A 21,602-nucleotide genomic window follows, 5' to 3' on the forward strand; every position below is an offset into this window, starting at 1 on the left:
GCCCCAGCAACATGTGGACAAACCCAGTTTGACACACACACACACACACACACACACACACAGACACAGACACACACACAGACACACACACAGACAGTGTGTTGAGGTTGAGTCTCCCATAATGCAGTTAGTTCACCAGCATTTCACGCCTATATGAGACAGTATTTTTATATTGCCGTGTCTGTACCGTCCTTATAACTTTTGTTAATGAGTAACATTGTTCCTTAGGAATGTTAACTTATCCTGCTTGCACTTAATTAGTGGAAAGAGGGACTACTTTCATTCACTATGCTCATTGTACATGACACACAATTAGGGAAATAGACTGCTGTACAATCACTTTCTACCAAATCACACTGCCCCCTGCTGGTTTCAAACCGCCCTGACCAAAAGGTAAAGCGAGCCAAGCTTCCCTTTCAACAGGAGAACTAAATTACTTTTCGTGATGCCCGAACAAGGTTTCAGGGGTAATATAAGTGCATCAGTGCTTTTTCTTTCTTTCTTTTTTTTTTTTTTCTTTCTTTCAGTATGAATATACTTTATGTGTATTTATGATGAATGTTGAATGTTGAATTGTACACACAGAACAAAACAACCTTGTATTCTTTTTTTCTTTTTTTTTGGTAGAGTTTATGAATGACACTCAAAACTCACTTTGTTCATACCTGCTAGATTAAATCTTTGAAGGGCTTGCAAGTAGATATTGTTTTATTTGAAGGAGTTTAGAGGCCCCTAACTTTGTTCTCTGCTAACAGGCGCCTAGTCAAGACATCTAGGAAATAACATGCTTGAAATGTTATGGTTTTCTCTAACCATGACGTAGCTTGTTCAAATTTAAGTAACACATTTCTTTGTATTTTGGTTCATAATGTTTATTCTCATAACAAAAGGAAATAAGTTATAATTTATATATTATTTAATCCAAATATAGATAATTGATTGAATTTGACACGCACCGATAGCCTTATCAATTATATTGCTTAGCATCTCGTATATTTTGTGTCTTTCTTTTTTGTGTACAGTATATTTAGAAACGGGATTATTTTGTGGTGTGCTTAAGACCAAATTTAGCAGAGAGGTTGAATAAAAATGAATATCAGATACTCTCATCCCTCTTGGATTACTTATGTAAGTGCATATAAGTTGTTTGAAAAAGCAAAAGTTGAAGGGTTCACTTTAGGAAAAGAGCCGACTACAGTATAGCTCTTCCTGAAGTGTGGAATCAATATGCAGAATGTAAAGGCTTTAAAGTTTGCAAGAGACAGAAAGAGGTGTCACCTAGTTCCCTCTTGGATTACATGCAGTCGTCAATTAAAACTGTTTTTAAGGTTTGAATTGGAAAATCACTTAGCCGCTAACAGTTTAGCTGATAGTTTCAGTCATGAGGCAGAATTAATCATTACAGGGCAGAGTCATGAAGTCAAGATGTTTTTGTAGCCATGGAGTGAAACTTAGTGGAATAAGTATGGTGTCTTGCCACTAGCAAGATTCATTTTAATTATGTGTTCTGAATTTCAATTTTGTTTTGACTCTGAATTATTTATGTGCGCAGGGCCTGAATGTATTTTGATGAAATTGAGTGTTTTCATTTATATCAGATTATTATATAATTTTCACAAGTTTATTTTGAATTCACAATTTTCATATTCAAAACTCTGAAACTCTGAAAACCCCCGATTTTTAAATATGCAAACCTCTGCCAGCTAAGCCAATGGGATCATTGCCGCCTCCATTAAGTGTTTTGAAACGTAGCAAAATTCCAATCTGCAAAACTCAATCTTGCAACTTCTTTTGTTTTCGTACTGACGTCAGAAGGTCGGCGTGTGTTTGGTGTTGACTGTATACATGGTGGTTTGCTACTGGGAGACGAAAGGACTCTTGGCTGTTAAGCTAACTGTGCCTTATTGTGCTATACTGACCATTATAAACAGCTTTTTGTGAACATAGTAAAAACGGTATTGTGTTGCTCAAACCATGACATTTAGGATCGATTCCTGTCCTTACTCCCACTGTATGTGTGTTTACAGATAATTGCAGTCTTTCATTTTATGTAAATAATCCACTTTTGTAGCTTCTCATCCAAAACACCAGTTTTTTTACACCATTTTAACGCACACGAACAAATAAGCTGCAACACCAGATATGGTCTAAATATTTCCAAATCATTTTGTCTTTGGCAAGATTTGCTATATATTTTGTTTATAGAGGTTTTTACACACTGAAGGATGCAAATATTTCTGTGCATGAACACATTTGAGGACAGTTGTGTTCACATGTTTGGACCTCAGTACTGTAGTTTGTCTCAGCAGTGAACTCAGTCCATTATGTCCTTCCAGTAGCAGACGTACTGTGTGCTTTCTCATCAGGGCAACTAAACTGAGTGGCATTAAACCGTTCTTCAGATTGTGTCCGTATTTCCACTACCTCTGTAGCCGTCATGTCAGAGTGAGGTAAAGTACCACACGGGTATTGAAAACTGATTTATGTTTTTGTAATTCTAACTGAATGTTCTCACCTATCACAGTAGCTAAATAAATAAAGTATATATATCCAAATAAGCCCTGTGTGTGTGATTTGATGGTGTGACTGCTGCTGTTCAGTATTTACAGTATAATGTGACTTCATCACGTGTTTCCAGGTGAAAACAGAACCTCCATGGTGGAAGGAATAAGCCTTTAGCAAGTCAGCACAATGTTTAATAAGGTCTGTGTGTGTGTTTCCGTCAGCAGTCGGCACACGAGATCACCAGCCCTCATTACACTTTAAGAGCAACTCCTTCTGCATCAAAGCCGGTAATAATCATTCATTCTGCCTGGTAACCAATCCCAACCCACATATTAAAGATGCAAACCCGGACCCCACCACCACCACCACCACTCCGAACCCCCTCCCCTCTGTCTCATTAGTATGCGATGCTTTGGCGAGACTGCGCGTGCTGATGATGGCTGGAGACCCTCAGGCAGAGTTTCAGGCTAGATTTTAATGGGCCGGTACGGGTCACCAGGAGAGGAGAGAACAATAGGCCTCTCCAGTTTCCTGTGATAGGCGTTTCAGCAGGACCGGGTACCCCTTTTGGGGTTTGAATGCAGAAGAAGTTGACCTTCAAAACAGTGTCAAACTCTATTCCCTGTAAAGCTGCGGCGTTTCAGGTCGGCTGCCTTTGAGTCCTGGCGGTTGGCAATTAGCTGTCACATACAGGCCAACCGCGCCTCACCAACAGTGTTGTGACAATAGGTTAAACACTGAGGGGACGCCGGCGTCCCAGCGGAGATGTTACCATTCTTTCGATGTGGCGTTGAGCTGGTTCATCTACCTGCTTCTAATCGCTCTTATTCCTCTGATTTCCTCTCCTCACTCTTTTTCTTTTACACGGGCTCCATAAACATGAGAACAGTTTAAATTATCTGACGTCTTTTTTACATTGGAGTTCTGTCGGCTCAAGATTTCTCCCTGCTGCAGTTGGGGACGGGAAATTTTTATGTCTTTAGTGCTTTGTGCATGGCTAGACAAACACTCTCTCCCTTACTGTGCACTTTGAGCAGCTGTCAATACATTTTTTGACCAGTTTTCCAGGAATTACACACGCAAATGTAGTATTTTTTGCTAATTCTAGGGAAGTTTGGCCTGTTGAATGAAATAAATGGAATACTTCAGGGTCGTGCTTTTATTGGCCGATTAGCATCAGCTGTTTCATTCATGCTTCACAATCACTGGCTCATTCACAGCTGACTTGTAACGTCCAATCACATTCACACAGGTGTAGAGTGCAACCATTATCACCTGACACTTCTTACTATAACTCTGTTGTCGTCCCGTGCTGCAAGCCCCTCCACCACCTCAACCGCCTCCTTACGTGCTATATTTTCTGCATCATTGCTTTAATGAAGATCTAATGTAAGTAATCTGTTTATTAAGGGGGGGGGGGGGGGTTATGTGTCCTAGTTGAATCTTCTTTGCTGCTCAAATTCTTTTAACACTCTCTCAAAGAGCAGAGCCTCCGGCAAACCTAACCATTTGCTGTAAATGTCAATTATTTGCCAGACGTGTCTCTGACGGAGAGGTAATGCAATTAATACACATTTCAAGATGTATTTTTGACCTGCTACACATTGAGATGCATACAAATTGAGCAGTTTTCCCCTAAACGTCTCAACCGGCTTTCTTGCCGAGAATAGGATGAGAGGATATGCACCACAATCATGTCTGTCCGTCAAAAATGGTGCTTCAGCCAGCAGCAGTCGGAAACAGCTCGCCTGAACAATTTCTTGGCCGACTGCAGTGACTCATTCTTGACAAGAAAGCAAGTACATTTCCCAAAATATCGAACTTCTTCTCCTCCTTACGTTTCAAAACGCTTAACTTGTGCGACAAAACAAGAAACAATGAAAAATGTAAGAAATGAAGCTTTTCCGCAGCCTGTTTCTTTGTGTCAGCAATCACCGAAGAGCATCCGTCACATCGGAAGTGGAGGATTCCAACTGACTGACATCCAGCATGTACAAAGCCAACATTGTCTGCCTCTAGTATTACAGAGTATGTACTGAAGCTATAACAGAGGAAAGTCTGACCTGGAAGAAAGCTGCTCTCCAAGCATCAGTTGTGGCGCTGCATACAGCGACTGTTTGAATGAAACCAATAAACGGCGGCCCCAAGGCGTTCTGACCCAAACTGGACCTCAAACCGTCATGCCCAAAAGCTACAAGCTGCTCTGGTGTCTCAACAAGACACGCATTAACCTTTCCTCCGTTATTTTTCTTTGGAGATCTCCCACTTTGAAGTGCTTCCATTTAACCTTCATTTAACTTTTGTGTCATGCACTCCCAGGCGCCCCACTTTGACAGCAGAAGCCTTTAGAAGTCAGAAAAGGCCTGCGGCTATAGATGGCATATCAGCACATCTGTCTGCTCTGGCGCCAGGTTGTGGAGTAAAGAGCTGGCTGTTCGCTCTCCTGCGAGTGTTCTGCCACTCGCTGCCTGGATCTCACTGTAGCTCAGTGTCAGCAAGACACTTTAAAAAGACATGATCCCCATCTTAAAGGGGCAATGAGTCTGATTTTTTTTTTTTTTTTACTGGTAATTATTCAGACACGAGTATAAAACCTCTTGGGGGCAACAAGCTGTAAACCGCAAAAACAATAGCAAAGAGTTGCCTACTAGCCCATCCAGTAGACACAGGTGTTTCTGATCACTTGGAGAGTCCAACATTCATTCTCGTTTTAGCTCTTTTTCTGGTCTCCAACTCCTTATTATCTGAGTTTCTGAATGTAAATTATTCCTACAGATATTTTTTGTTTTAACTTCAACTTCGTTGCTTATTTAGTCATGAACATTTAATGTTGTTATAGAGGAAAAAACCCCGTAAGATTTTCCTTTTCCTTTTTAATCTGCTGCGACTTCTACATTTCCGTCAGCCACAGGCCCCTGTTCACTTGCCAGAGAAAAGTCGGCAACGGCACTTTAATTGACTGTTTTAGAAGTGCTGTTACAATTTCTATTCACACTGGCTCTCCAAAACTTTTAACAAGATAATTCCTGCTTTGAAAGCCTGTGTGTTATTAAGAAATTCCTTTTGGTGTGTTTTTTTTCCCTCCACACTCTTTTGTGTTTGCTGCACTTCTCTCATGTCTCTGTGTAGTTTTACTTTTTTATTGACATTATTAATGTCTTTGTTGTACAAAATACAGAAATATGACTTAAGACTTTATATAAGCTGAAACGTATCGCCATCTGACTCCACAGATCCTGTCCTCTCCTATATGCTCACAGGAGACATACCTGAGAGTATGTTGATGGCTCTTCTCCCATGATATGTATAATTCTACTTGTTATGGCAATTCATTCATTCAGTGTGTCATTATGAGTCACCTCAGGTGACAAAACCCCATCTCTGCATAATCTGACTGGAGAGATTCAGCTGGGATTTTGACACCAACCGAGATTTTCCATCTAATTGCAGTTTTTATAGCTCTGTAATAGACTTATTAACCAAACAAGTCTTCAAACGAAGCGCTTTGATTTGGGTTACACAAGCGTGACTGCTGTGTGTAGCATCACCCAGCACTGGAGGGAATAATGAGTCCAGAAGGAAAATCGTTTTTTAGCATCTGAGGTTGTGACAGGGGTGTTCTCGGGCTTTAGCCGAGATGCAGTCAGACAGTGAAGATCTGCTTTTCAGCTTTGATCTAGCCTGCCTTCCCACTTAACTTCTGATGACACTGCACTTAGAGAGGACAGCGGGAAGCTTTCCCTCTGACTTTCACCTAAGATACTCTCAATATTGAGCCCATATGGGAAGAAATGCAGCGTCTCGGCTGCTTAAGAAGCAGGTGAAAGGGAAAATGTTGGAGCCGGCTCATTCTGTGCAAAAGCAGTTGCAGCTCAGTATCAGCAAGACACGCCTGATTTCTGTGCATTCAGTGTACATCCTGAGCATTCTTGCATGACTGTATGCCACATTTGCAGGCACAAAGCTTCAGCCTGCACGTAGAGGGCACTCTTAGCTTGGTTTTTCTCTGCAGTCCCACCATGTAATACCACTGGGAAGTTATTTATAGAGGCTGGCTTCAAAGGAGGAGAGAGAGCAAGTTTTATTGAGGTGATTTTGCTTTTGTGCGAGACAGAAAGGACAGCTCGGTGTCTTTTGTCTTCAACTTTACACACTGCCTTCACATTTCCTAATCTCTATCCTTTAGGAAAAGAAAATGATACAATGCTAAATGGGATAGCTCTATGAGGTCTGAAATGTCTTTGTTGCGGCGACGGCAGTGGTTTTCAAAGTGCACCCTGAAGGAGGATTCTCGTTTGATTCTGGACAGTTCGGCTTAGATGAAGAGACTCCGAAAAATGTGCCGTCATCACACGTAGACTTTCTCTGGCTTTTATTGACAGTGAGTGGGAGGCCAAATTTGTGGACTCCTGTCAGTGCTGAGGGTGAATTTTCTGGTTTATGGGCAGATTTCTGTGCTGCACAACTGTCAGCCTGACTAGAGACTCTCAAAGAGAGCTCAAAAACAAGCAAATAAACTCTTTTGAATTGATCGATCGTCGGCGTCGCTGTCCGGAGCAGGTTTTCCAATCGTTGATTATATTTTTCAAGCTGATCACTTTTTAGGAGAGGGTGCATAGTTCCTGATGAAATCCTGCATCAATAAAGACATTTTAGACACCAGCTCAAAATCCACAAACAAGCAAGGCCATCGGCAAGAAGACTGGCAGCTTCCACCACTGAAACGCCAACATTCTCCCAAAAAAAATGCCTTTTCCTTGGCAGCGTGTCCTTGTTTTGTCCTGTGTGTGTCTGTGTGTGTGTGTGTGTGTGTGTGTGTGTGTGTGTGCACGTGTGTTGTTTTTCTGCTTCACAAGGAAATTACAGAGTTTAATAACTAACAAGCAGACTGCAATTCAGAGACACGTTTTTCTTAAAGTCACTGGTTTCTCATGTTGTGAGAAATTAAGACTACAAATGAGTTTGATCTCTGGCAATTACGCAGGAACAGGCGAAGTCGCTTTCATTTCTTTGTTGTCAGATTAAATCTTTTTCATGTTTTTTTCTTCAGGACATAACAAGAGCTGTTTTGCACCCAACCTTGTTCATTTGTATCATATATATTTGAGGTACTTGTACTTTAGGGTTAGGGTTAGGGTTTTTTTAATTTTTTAATTAGCTTTTTAAAAGAAATTGAATTAATTGCCATTCGTACAAAAAAAAAACCAGGGAGACGAGACGTCCTGACAATCTAATGAAACAATCATAATATTGAAGGAGAAGGTAAAGTAGGACAGGCAGAAGCGGGACACACACGGAGAACTGCAGAGAGCAAACAGCATAACAAATAAGACCAGAGACAACAAGGACGCCTCAAACACTCCATTAAGCATAAAGCTTCAGTATGTGCTGACATCAGAGCATCAGAAAACACAACAACTTTGGCAGCGGAAATTCATTCATCGCGGACATTTTTTATTTTACGTAACCTTTTTATTTAGCCTGGTATGGAGATCAAGTTCTTTTTCCTCATGCTGATGACAGCCAGGCAGGAGGGAAAAGGCTACTTGTGTTGGAAAGCACAGTCAAAACAAGTATCCTCGGAATCCCCATTTTCCAGTTCGTGTTAGTCCAGTATTTCCAAATCTTAATTTAAACCATCCTGCGAAAGACACTTGCACAACTGGGAGAGTAATCACAGTTGAGATGGAGGGCGTAAAAAAAAAAAAAAAAAAGAATTCCTCACACACAGAGGTGGAGGAGGAGGAGGAGGAGGAGGAGGAGGAGGAGGAGGGGGGTTCCAAAATCATCAAACAAACAAAAACAATAGATGACACAGACTTTTCTCTTCGTTTCACGCGCCGGTGTCATTAATCATGTCCCTCAACCCGGCGGCGCGGAGACTTTGTGCTCGGCTGCCAAAGTTGGGCAAAAGTAGGGCACCTGTTTGTATTTAATTACAATCAAAGTGCTGACATCCAAACGAATATGCTGCAAGTCACAGCAGTTTCTCTGACGCTCATCTCTCCCTCACCAGCGAAAGCACCTTGCACTTTCTGCGTCTGCTATAATTTATTGCTGAACTGTTTTACGTAACCATAAAGAGACTCAGCGATCCCAACATCCTGTTCTGTCCCATGCATGTGAATTAATGTAATTGTTCAAAAGATTATCTGGGAGTAGATGTACAAATATTGACGACTGAAGCATGCGCAGGTCTGAGCTGAATTCTGATCGTCCGCCCTGCAGGAGCGTCACTGCGGGAAGTTCGAATGCGCAGGAAGAGTTCACTTCAGGCTCAGGTGCCAGCACGTCTCCCTTTTCCATATTGCTTCTTTCCACCTCTCAGCTTGCTAAAAACCCATCCAGATCCACTTAACGTCACATCACATCATCATATAGTGATCCCTGACCGTGCACTCTTTGCATGAGTGTGTGTTCTTTTTTTTACTGATGGCCCCCACGTGTCTTCTTGAAACGCAAACACAAGGTTTGGACAGGCCACGAGGAAGCTTTAATCACAGAGTAGGTTTTTCTGGCGAGCGGGCCACCTCCTGACCTATCACACTGCAGGCGGCTATACTTAGGCATGTCCTGCCTACGGGGCAAGGTTACCCAGAATTCATACAGCAGCAGGTTGCATCTTTCATGCAATGACGTGAGGTAAAAAGGTCACCTGTCTGGGCACCATGTCAGACTGTGGATGAACAAACACTCCCCCTCTCTGAAGTGAAACTGCAGCAGATACTAATGGACCTCTGAGGTTGTAATTCATCACACACCTGATGTTGTTGGGGCGGGTGTTGTGTAAGGTATCTGCACGATGCTTTGGCCACTGTCAACTGCAGGATGTATTGCATGTCGGGAATATACTTAATACTTAACATGCAACATCCAAATTCTGTTCAACAGCATCATTTTTATAATGTTCAGTGCTAACGTTTTAAAAATACATTTCTCACCAAAATATCTACAGTATGGTTGTGGTTAGGAAAGACTGTGGTCATGGCAAATATATGGTTAAGATTAGACAACTGAAACACTTGGTTAGGGATAAATCATGGTTACAGTTTATTTTTTTTAAAAACGCTAATGTGAATTGCAGATTTGCGACGTGAGCTCTGGTGCATAGTCCAGTATGAGCGTGAATGGTAAGGATACAGGGCTAGGTGTCCAGCTAGCAGTCCAGAGTGGAGACAGAAAGGCAAAGCTAAAGCAGTTTAGCTTAGCCTCTGGGACAAATGTTGGCACTGTGTTGTTGGTACTTTCTGTCTCAAAGAGAATTGAATCTCAGCATACCGCTTTGTTAATCATCTACCCCTAATTGGCAGAAGTAGAAGCCATTTCACTGTAATGAACACCTCTCTGCTCATTATATAAAGAACAATAGAGCGTAAAAGTGAATCACTTTCAATGTGTTCCCCAAATCACTCTCTCTGCTGCTGCAGAATCTTCCAGCTCCTGCAGTGCCGTGGTTCCTAATGGCAGAGCGAGCGAGTGCAGTGCTGCTTCACGAGGTCAGGTAGCATCGATGACTTCCCCCTCCTCAAGTTTACTCCCCGGGAAGGGGAGCAACTCTTTTCTTGAACCTGTCATGGATCTGATGTGCTCTTCCTCACCCATTAGCTTGCCTGATGGTAACATGGCCTCCCTGCAGGCCAGCTCATACTCCGCTCAGCTCAGAGAGGCCAACTGTGGAGTTTAGTGCAGGTGGGAAAGCCTAAAGCTTTATATTCACCTGCAGTCTGTTGCACCAGCAGGATCTGTTTGATCGCAAGTTAGGGCATGAAGACAGTGCTCACAGAACATTGGAAAACAGTTTGAAACTAAAGCCGTGTTAGTTGAATCATACACACTGAAGGTACATCTTATTGTAGGGATAACAGAGAGGGCAGTTACCCAACATCATCAAACATCTAGAAATAACATCACCAAGTAAAAGTACCACATTTAAATGTCTGAACATATTGAAATACAAATAATACAGGCAATAAAGGTGATATTTGGTGGGGCCACTGCTAATTCTAAGGGTAAAATAGCAATGGCACTGCATGCATTACTCTTTCCTGTAAGTTTTAAAAAGCCCTATTCATCTGAAACTCCAGATTTCCATTTCAGGAAATGATGCAACTCAAAAAAACATTTCATTTGCAGCACGTTCCCGCTGTTGCATTTGTTTAGGATTTTTGAATGTGTGTTTGGATTGGCATCGTTTTTCTTAAGCTGTGGCACGTTTCTCCTAATGGATATGTTTTGGGCCGTTGGGCCACCGTAGTTTACCCTGAAAGAACCAGTGAAATCCTAAATACATTTTCCAAGTTCTTATCCTTTGTCCTTTCATTAATTGTTTTGTTATTTTTTGGCAAACTCCAAATATGTATAATAAATCATTTTTGAGTATTTTATGCAGTAAGTCACATTAAATATTTAATAATGTTTGACATCACATCCTTCACTCAAGGATGTGTACGCAAATATATTGCATGGATTATGATTTGGGGCGACCAGCTAAGCCCTCCGTACTTGACTGTGGTTGCAGTCTAATTTGTCCATTTCTCCCTCACCCTCTTTACCAATGCAGGTGAGAGAGGTGTGGGTGGAGCAGAACAATCCTCTCCGGATGCTCTTTTGCTAGCGACTCCAACAGGTGTAGCCACTGACTGAATATTAGCTTTTTGAACTTTTAAAATGTTATAGACCACACTGTGGGTTTGACAGTTTTGTTTATATATACATTTTTACAACCACAAAAAAGTTACAATCAATTTATTACTTGAAATGAAAAATTCCCTTTTGTCATATTGTGCACCCATCTATCAATATATGCCAAGAGAAATTTCCAAAAATCTCTTTATTTCCATATCAAAATCAAATCATGTTTTCTTCCTGTAAAATATGATATGTGCTTACATAAGCTTGAACCAACCAATTTCAACCAATGATATCATGACACCCACGCCTGCCTATCCTGTATCACTTGGAAATACATCACCATACGACGTTAGATACTCTCCTAAACGCTGTTTCATCTCAACTTTAAAAATGTTGTCTTTTTACAGCTGCACTATTTTCTCAAAAGTAAATAGGGATTAAAGAATAAAGAAATGTAGCAGACATTAGCTTCGCTGCATTTTCCCCCTTTGTTATAGTGAGTTTTAATTGTTTTTCAAGGACAGCTATATCATGCGTTACTTCACTGATGATCTTCTTACAGTATAAGTAGACAAGCTAGCAAGGCAACAAAGAAAGTAGCATACTGATGCCCTCTGCAGTCTCTGTCTGCCTTGCCTCGCATTTTGCTGGGACTTTAATGGGGCACTGCAGCATGTGTAAATGGCTTACTCATCAGGCAAATACTCATATAAGAGTTTGACCAACTGGTGGCTTTGCTGCATTAGCAAGCATTAAAAATGGCACTGACTGGCCCAAGAACAACTACAGTAACACCTCGTGACAATGTGATAACTGCAATGTCTTTGGGATTGACTAGCCCAGACAGGAACGTGTTCACTGTGAAATTATTTGAACTGACACAATAAGCTGCTGAGTTTTGGTTCAGACTGAAGTGCCGACATGCAATTCCTGTGAGTCGCTGTGATATTTATTTCATCAATTTTTCTCTTGACACAACCATCCAAACAGTCGTGTTTGTGGCTGCAATATTTTGCAGAGAGTTCCAAACTATCTGCTGCGCTGTATCTCTGAGAAAGTGTGACTCAATAGATTAAAGTTCAGGCAGGAAAGTTTGAACGTGCTGCTATTGTAACCCGCGTATTTACCTCCACACTGACTGTGTAGCTGCAGTGACAGCGTGGTAAATACAGAGGGACTAGAGACCATAGCAGTTGTTGGTGCCGTCGCCCGTGGACGTGAGACAAACTCAAAGGACAGAAACACAGAAGGTGAAAGCAGCAAAAGAAGACTTTAATATATGCTGTTTGAAAGCCGTCTCTCTCCTCCCATCAAAAGAGTCTCCTTTTGTTGTGGCAGAACTCGATGTGTCCACGGGCCAGAACAACATTACACTACAAACAGGTTCCCTGAAGCACGCCAGCCAAACAGAGGTCTGGCTACTCCTCAGGAACTCTCTCTCTCTGCTCTGAAAGGCTTTAGCTCTGTGAGCAACATGGAAACGTACTTTCCTCGCTCTTTAGCTGCCAATTTCCATCTCACTGAAAGATGTTCACTTTGCACAATAGAGTTCCCTCTTCTCGGCTCCATCTTCCCCAAGTCCTGTCCTCATCGACAAACACTCTGTATCGCAACTATCCTCTTATTATATCTCATGAATAATTTAGGGGCAACTGCTTTGTTTCCAACACACAACTGCTGTTGTGCAGCTGTGCAATAAATCATCTTTCAGAGTTGATTCATGCTAATGTTATGCTGGTGTTGTTCAGGCAAGATTTGTGTCTGGACAAACTTAACAGGCGTCCACACTTCTGTAAGTCTGATCTGATGGATTACTTTATCCCACAAACAAATCAGATTTAATATATTCTTTTTTCACATTTTTTCATGTGAGTGAAGGCCATTCAGCAGGATAACTTTTCTGAGAATAGAGACATGTAATTGTGTGTTATCTACTAACACACTCCAATAAATAATCCTTAGATACTTTGTGCCTTTGTTTGACTTACAACTGCACTAGAAAGATGTATAACTAGCTGTGCTGGCGGCTCTGTGAAGCTGTACTTTTGGCACAGCGGTGTTTTGCGCTAACATGTTCCCAATGAAAAGGTTAACGTGCTGATGTGAATTACTTTAGCTTTGCGAGTATTGGACAAATCTAAACGTTTGACCCCATGATGGTGCTAGATGAGCAGTTAATGGATCACCCTGAGAGGAACATGTATGTTGGCACCAAATTTAATGACAATCCATCCAATAATTGTCAAAACATTTAATCCAAAACCACAAATGTCAACCTCAGGATGGTGCTAAAGGAACAATCAAGGGATCATCAAAGTCATGAGGATACACTGTTTAAAAAAAAAATGGTTTTCATGCCAATCGAAGCATCCAATACAGCAGCGAATTTCCATTCAGAGCAGCTGGATTCACCATTGTTAGATACCAACCCTTTCAGGTTGAAACTGTTTCTTCTTGCTGCCAGGAAAGGGTTACAACCATCACTCATCTGCTGTGGAGATTTCCCCCCAATTTCCATAATTAATCTGGGCAACCAGGACGACTTTAGAGCTTCACAATCAGCTGAGACGTGGCAGCGTCCCTTTGTCATTAACAATAGCTTCATTCTGACACGGTTGCTGCAGGATTTCTGGTGTACATGAAATAATACGTCGTACAGTAAAAGTACCAGATGCCAAATGCACCGTGTAAAACGGCATGGGTTAGCACAAACACAATCACACACAGGTGCAGATATGGACTTGCGCACACACTCATACACAGAGACATCATTAAATAACGTAACCCCTGGTAGAACTTCATTCCACGGTCCGCTTTGTCTGCTCAGGTCTACATTTTTCATGCTGCTGCTTCCCTGCGGTGATCGCTAAACCAGACATCAGCCAATGCAATGCAACGGGTGCTGAAACATGGAAAGAACCTCTCTTAATTAAGAGATTCAATTTAAACCATGAAAATTGATTTTACTGAAGGGCCTGCAAAGCAATCAGATAAACAAGGTGACATATTCATGTAATCATAGTAATTAGTTTTGTTCCGAGTGTTTGTAATAAAATTTGACCTCATCGTGGAAAATGTTTCATCCCTGCACTCGAGTGGTTTTCGTGCTATTTGAGGGTTGTGTTTCCTGCAGGGTGGCAGCTTCGTCTTCTTCTTCATGTATAACGCTGAGTTGCATTTATGTTGTAAAAAGTAGAGTTGGTGACATGCATGAAGCAAGTAGGGTATAAAGAGGGGCGTGGAGCTGTGCGACAGGCAGCAGTAATGCCCTTGACGAGCTTTAGGGAACAGATTTCCTCACAACTGGATCAGAGCACTGAGGGCAGAGCGATCGCAGGGTGGCTGAACGCCTGATGCAAAGGGACAGCTGGCTATAACACACTAAACGCATATATTAGCCAGGTGGGTCCTGTCAGCCTCACCAGCAACAAGGAAGAGAAGGACAAAAATTCCATTGATTTCTTGTTCTTGTGTATTTATCCAAGGACAGGTTTTGCAGAGAAAAATATTCAATATTCAATATAAGAGGAAGAATGAGTTTAATGCGGTTCAGTGCGTTTGAACCATAGGTGACCAAGACAAGTTTTGTGTGTGTGTGTGTGTGTGTGTCAATGCTGTCAAAATATTAGTGCAAACTTGTTTTGAAAGAGTTTCTATAGAAATGAAGCGAATGCATGTTTGGACCAAAAATCAATGTACTGCAAAAACTCTATTTCTAAGTGAGGGAGATCTTATGTTCAGATTTAAAATCTAGTTTGGCTCGTGTTGAGTATGGGTTGGATTATCTAGTGCTGACTATGGAAGGCTGTTTGACTTAATGGGGGGGAGGGGGGCACATGCGTAACACATCCTCCAGTATGCTTTGACTTGTTCAATTATGCAATTAACCAAACTATAGTCTCAGAAGAATCATAAGACCTCACGCCCTTCACTGATGATGAAAATACTATCACCACATGGCCACCTTTCGAAGTAACTCCATCATTATTGGTCAAATCTGTGGATGTGGATTTTCTTTACTCTTTACTCTATGCACTTCTGGTGAGATGCTAAACTGCATTTTGTTGTCTCAGTACTTGCATCACAAAGTTGAGTCTAATCCTAAACATGCTAACATGCTCACAGTGAAAATGCTGATGTTTAGCAGGCACCGTGTTCACCACCTTATTTAGCATGAAACACAAAGTACAACGAAGGCTGTCAGTTTTGCAGGTATTTGGTCATAAGCCGAAGCATTGGACAAATTGAAATTTTGACCTGATGATGGCGCTAGAGGAAACGTCAAGGCATCACCAAAGTCAGTAGGATTCATCCCCTGGAGACTATGACTGTCTGTACCAAATTTAAAGGCAACCATCATCAAACATCCACTGGTTGGTGAAACATCTCACTGGTGGCTGGACATCCTCAGCGAAGCAAAGATCCCTTCCTGCAGCTGGCAGCCAAATGTGTTTGTTTCAAGCAACAGAAGGCTCAGATCTAAAATGTTTTCACTTGAATTTGACAGGGCATGTTTGCAGTGTAGGACATTTCCAGCTGCTCCTTTTTTAAGACGGACGTCCCTTGTGACCAAAGACAAAAACAGCACATGGAGAGTGAGATTAGGTGATTCCTCAGTAAACTGTCAACTGATGTTTGACTGACGCCTGGCAATGATCTTGTCAATAACGTCCCTGCATGATGGACAAGGTCATAGGCTTCTGTTGGTAACTAAATCTGGCGCTGCCTTCAGCGTAGAAAGACAAACGCTCAGCTCGTCCATTAACGGCACTGTGGGGGGGGGGGTTTGTAACCCGATCGAGTCACAACTTAACATGTCAAGACAAATCGGCGTCTCACTCGCTCTCGCCCTGCTGCGATCCCTGTGATGTACAGGTAGCTCTGTCACAGGAATCTGAGAAGCTAATGAGACCAAATGAGGGCCGCTTTGATTTCCTGAGCGGCCGGGTTCGTGTTCATATGCTTCGGTGTGTGTAGCCGGTTTGGTTTCTGTGTCTTTTTGAAGTGAGACGCGTTGGTTGGCCTCTTAGAAGCCTATGAGCCTCTTTGCTCATACAGTCTGTTGGGTTGTTGTTTCTCCTCTGTGAAAAAAATAAGTCAACCTTTCCAGCTGGTCTGAGAAAATGTTTTAGGAGGAAAGGGTACAGCTTTGATGGAGTGAGCAGTTCACGTCTCTGTAATCATTAAGTCAACAAAACAACACCGAGACATTGGCAATGTCAGAGGAGGACCTCACATTCTTATTGGTGAATAAAAAGCCTCAGTGAGCTTCATACACTGTGTACTGTAGCAATACTCTGGCTTCAAATCAAACATTTGTTTTCACTGTTTGGCTTATGCATGATTTAAATGTCACATGGTAAGAAACATGCTTGAATGCTAAGCTTTTTGTTTCTTTGAACTTGTTGCTGCTCAGCGTCTGGAGGCTTGTCTGGCTCATTAATAAATGACAATGGGGTGTGCAGGCCTAGTTAAGGTATAAATCCACAGCTTGTGAGTCCTTGAGCACGAGACTGAACCCCAAATTGCAATCCGATGATTAGGCTAGCACCTAGCATAGCACTGTTGGCCTTGAAGGAAGCTCTCCAGTGTGATCCTTTGCCTCTGACTCGCGTCCTTGGCAGTAGCTGCCAGCTAGCCTGAATAATGGATCTCTAGATACCATGTTCCTCAGAAGCAAACAAGTCACATTCATTCAGACATTCATGTTACAGGTAGTACCTAATATGTACAGTGCTTAACAAATTTATTAGACCACCTGTCATAAAAATGAGAAAACACAAATATTTTTAGAAATCTGTCAAAAACTTGTTTCAAACTAAAAATTGTATTGTTATTTATAAGGCAAATAACAAACTGGAACAACTAAATAGTCCTTATTCACATATATTAACCAAAAATCTTAAGATTTTGTATGACCTCCTTTGGCCCTGATGACAGCTTGCATTCTTGCAACCACAAAACAAATGTGTCTGTTCAGGAATGCCAGTAAATAACTGTAATTTGGCATCTCAATCAAAAAATAATAATGTGCTTTACTATTTTCTTCTGCTTTTTTGTAAAACAGTAAATTTGAGAATTCATGGATAACAACAATAATTATATTTTAGCATTAAAGATATCATTTTGATTAAAGAGCTTGGCTTGCACATACTGGTGGATTAACCATTACAGAAACATCAAATATTTTGGTAATCAGCAATACTGTTCATTTAGGGCAGCAGTGGCAAACACCTTACGCTGGGTGGTGGTCTAATAAATTTGTTAAGCACTGTGTATATAATTATATTTATAAAGCTTGAGAGGACATGCAGCTGTGAATGTACAGTATCCAATGGTGGTACTGTACTTAAGTACAAATTTGAGGTACTTCTCTTGAATATTTCCATTTTGTGCTTCTGTATACTTTACTCCAGTACATTTATTTGATACATTAAGTTGCTGCTTGAGTTGTTATTTTTCCTTTTTCATTGTTGTAATATTTCTAATTAATTTTTAATCATTTTTGAGGTTTGGACAATTGGTTGGACAAAACAAGCATTGTGAAGGTGTCACTTTGTGGTAATTGTGACAACTATTTTCTGACTCTTTACAAACCAAACAATCAAAGATGAATCCATAATGAAAATGATCATTAGTTGCAGTCCGACCCAGTTCAAAATGAGCCCCAGTAAGATCCTGCTTTTACATTAATGCAACTTCTTTAAAAAAATGTACAGATGTTTTTTACAGCAGACATTTTGACTTGTCAAACGCAGGCTGATTACCTCATTAATTACTGCAGGAAGGAGCGGACACATCCACCATTAATGGCATTAGCTCCACCTGTGCCTTTTCCTGCAATGACGAGTCAAAATGGCTGCTGTGGAAAAGGTCTATGAATCTGATCCATTTGGAAATGATAAAAAGATTTATTCATGTTCCCGTTACAATACAATTCAACTTGGCTCTTTTCATGATTCGCTTCCCCATCACAAACTTAAAGCTGGAGGACACAGCCTTCATCACAGAGCAGCAAAACAAATGTATTGATATAAAGACGCCAGTTATTATTACTTGTAGATAAAAGCAGCATACACCCTGCGATATTACTTGTAATATTAGAGGGGAGGAAGTTGTCGCCTGCAGTGTGGCTGAAGAATGAGGACAGTGTAGCTAAGTAATCTGCCATCCTCCCCCAGTATCTGCTGTCCACTCCAGACGATAACCCCTCTCCCAGGCAGGCGGGGGGTTAGAGCTTCATTATCTCTGTGTCGCATTAAAGCTCATACACCAGAGCCTTTCCAGGGCCCCTGGGGTGACCTCGGCTGTGTGGGCAGGCATGGGCGCCTGGTTGTGTTTTAAAAGACGGAGGAGCAAACTTGGAAAGATACGTAATTGGCGGGAGGAATTTCAAACAAATTTCCTGCATTTCTACACCACCTAACCTCTTGGCAGGTGGGTAAACTGCGTTCATCCTCCACTACATCCCAGATAATACAATCAACAGGGCTAATGCAAAATACTGATAGCCACGTTACACATAAGAAGCAGATTCTTTGATTTTGGCTCCACAGCCCGAATTCCGTCTGGCGAGCGAGCTGGCTGTTGGCTAACGTTGACTCGCAAATTGGTTCTGCTTTTTGGCAACAGCACAATCCTACTTTCAGCTACTTTAAGTTTGGCTGGAGTCAGTGTGCCAAGCAGGTTCATTCAACATACGCTAGCCTTTCTTTTCTTATGCTCCATCTTAATTCCATGATCGCAGTTAAGCTAAATGGTATGTTTCCCACCTTGTGCAAACAGTCAGACTCTTGTGTGGATTGACAGATAAACGACTGAACCAGCTCAAAGGGTGGCGCAAAAATGTATGATTTTTTTTATTACTTGTTTTTGTCAGTTGCTGAAAATATTAAAATGCACCTGATTGTGGGGACTACATGATGATGAGTTTATTGTTAAGAAGTCAAAAAGTGGGGTGGCAAAACCATAACTTCGTTCCTCCTAATTGAATAATGGGGATGCATTTGCTCCACTTGCTCCATTGCTCAGGCGCCTATAGATACGAGCACATATGCACACAAACACACACAAGTTCACACACCCGCCCAGATGTAAATACACAGCATAAAGGGACACTGACCACGAATACACATATTCACATAAAGAAATAAACACACAAACTGACATAAATTGCGCCCATGTTCAAGTTGTTACCTGCCCTATTTGTCCTCTCTCATTTTTCCTTTTCACATACTGCACTATTGTTCTCTCTCTCTCTCTTTCACACACACACACACACACACACACACACACACACACACAAAAGCAACTGCACCACTCTCCCCGGCGCTGACAAGATACATGATGAACGCATCCACAGTGATTTATAATAACTCACTCCAGAGCGATGCCATTGCAGAGGAGGAAATTGAACAAACAGGCCATGTTATCTGTCACCAGATGACCCAGTTCAAGTTCAAGAAGCTGCCTGTCAAGTACAATTGACTGCACAACTGATATATTAGACCTTAATGGCAGCAGAAAAAAGAAGCTCTTAACGATTGCCTTTGCTGGGCATGTGAAGGTCCTACGGAGGGGTGGATTGCAAAAAGGAAACAAATGATTTCCTGAAGCAGCATCTTCCTTCCTTCCAAAAAAAAAAAAAAAAAATCCATCTGATACAGATGCTAGTATGGCACTTTGAAGGGAGCGGTTTGATAGTGAGTTAGCTTTTAGCGGATTAAAGGACATCTCTTGGTGAGAGGAATAGGTGGGAAATGGTTCATCACCTGTTTAAAACATCCAGCGGAGCAACGTTAGCGTTCATTTGGACTTGGTGGCTCTGGTAACCTGACCAAGTCCAATATTCATTCTCCTTTTAGCTTTGTTTTTATCTCCACTAACTCCTGAAATGTGAGGCTGCTAAATGCTGGTGAAGCACGGCGGTGAAGTTGCGACACCAAAACAAATAGCTGAAAGATGCTAAAGCGCCCCGTAGAGCTGAGGATGAGGCTGATGATTCTTTGTGGATTCACACTCCAAGCGACACCTTTCATTTTACATGTTGTCATTGGGCCCATTGGTGATATAAAAGTGTCGGTTGGTTTATATTTGTCCAAGTAAGGTACTGATGAAAGCAGTGTTTTGGTGTATGTACCAGAATTCAGGCTTCGTATTGGCTCTAGTACAATACCCAGCTGTTGTGCTGAAAAATGAACTTCTAGGTATATTTTAGCAACTTATGTCATCATGTTGAGCTGCGTTTCTTACAGTTGGTAGCAGTTACAGGACATTTGAGTCAAATCACTGTCCCATTGTTATTTTCTGACTTTCTAACGTCTCTGAAAGGCAATCCCGTGTTTTCCCAAGAAAAATATCCTCGAGGTTTCTCAGTGTATTTCATCCAGCAACAGGGAGGATTTTGTTCCGAGTTATCGACACTTGTCACCAACAATTCCTCATGTGCTGAGAATAAACGGCCAGCCGATGAGATGACAGCAACAAACCAAAGCACAAAGTACTGGCGTTATCAAGAAGCCTGTGAAACATATGTTGCAGCATATGGTCCAGAGAGGAGATCAGGATCTGCTTTGCCGACAGACACTTTAACTAAAAGTTTTAAAAAACATTCCGGCACACGGCTGCTTTGGGAAAACACATTAACCTTTTCCGCAGAGTGAGGAGGAACTGAAAGCACAGCTGTGAGGGCAAAGTGGAAGCGGTGGAGGAGCGTTCACATTTGCAGCGTTGTACCTCTCCCCAACACTGACGTGACTCCAGCAGGCCTTGTGCTTTTTTCTTTTTTATGTCTTCCGGCACAGTGAACCTAATCATACACAAGCACGTCCACAGTGGGGGAAATCTACTGTAGCCTACAATTGCAGGGGAGGTAAAATTGTAATCAATCGACGTGGCAGCCGATCCCCAGGGGTCAGTTTACAGTTTCATTAGAGGAGCTGCAGAAACGCTTCACAGTGACCCGGTGGACTGTGAATCTCACACCACTAAATTATCTCCTGCTTTGCTGACAAAACAGACTTTGGTCTCTCACTTATAGGGCTGGGCTTCAAATACTGTTTGGTGTCTGTGCAGTTAAGACAGCCACTCTCTACACTGTGTAATGTTAAACTGGGGACTCTGATATCCTGCCAGAAAACTCATGTTTAACCTCCTTATTTGCAACAAACTCTGACCACTTTTATGCAGTTTGAGCGTGAAAGTTCATTCTTGATCGCGGGAATAGTAGTAAAAATAACTCAAGGTCCACTTCAGCGCATCTCATGGTCTTCATCAGTGAATTGAAGGTGGCTCAGTATGAAAACGACTCTAACAACCCCAACTGCGTGACTCTAAGCCAAGTTTGCTGACCGTGATGAAGGTCGTGAGATGCGACTGAAAGCTCCTGAAAAAGCTAGTGAGCGGACCCTGAGTTAAAATCCTTTCGTCAAGTTTTTAAATAAAAGAATAAGATAAATATATTTTTC

The sequence above is a fragment of the Enoplosus armatus genome, chromosome 22 (assembly GCF_043641665.1).
Source record: "Enoplosus armatus isolate fEnoArm2 chromosome 22, fEnoArm2.hap1, whole genome shotgun sequence".
In the NCBI taxonomy this organism is placed as follows: domain Eukaryota; kingdom Metazoa; phylum Chordata; class Actinopteri; order Centrarchiformes; family Enoplosidae; genus Enoplosus; species Enoplosus armatus.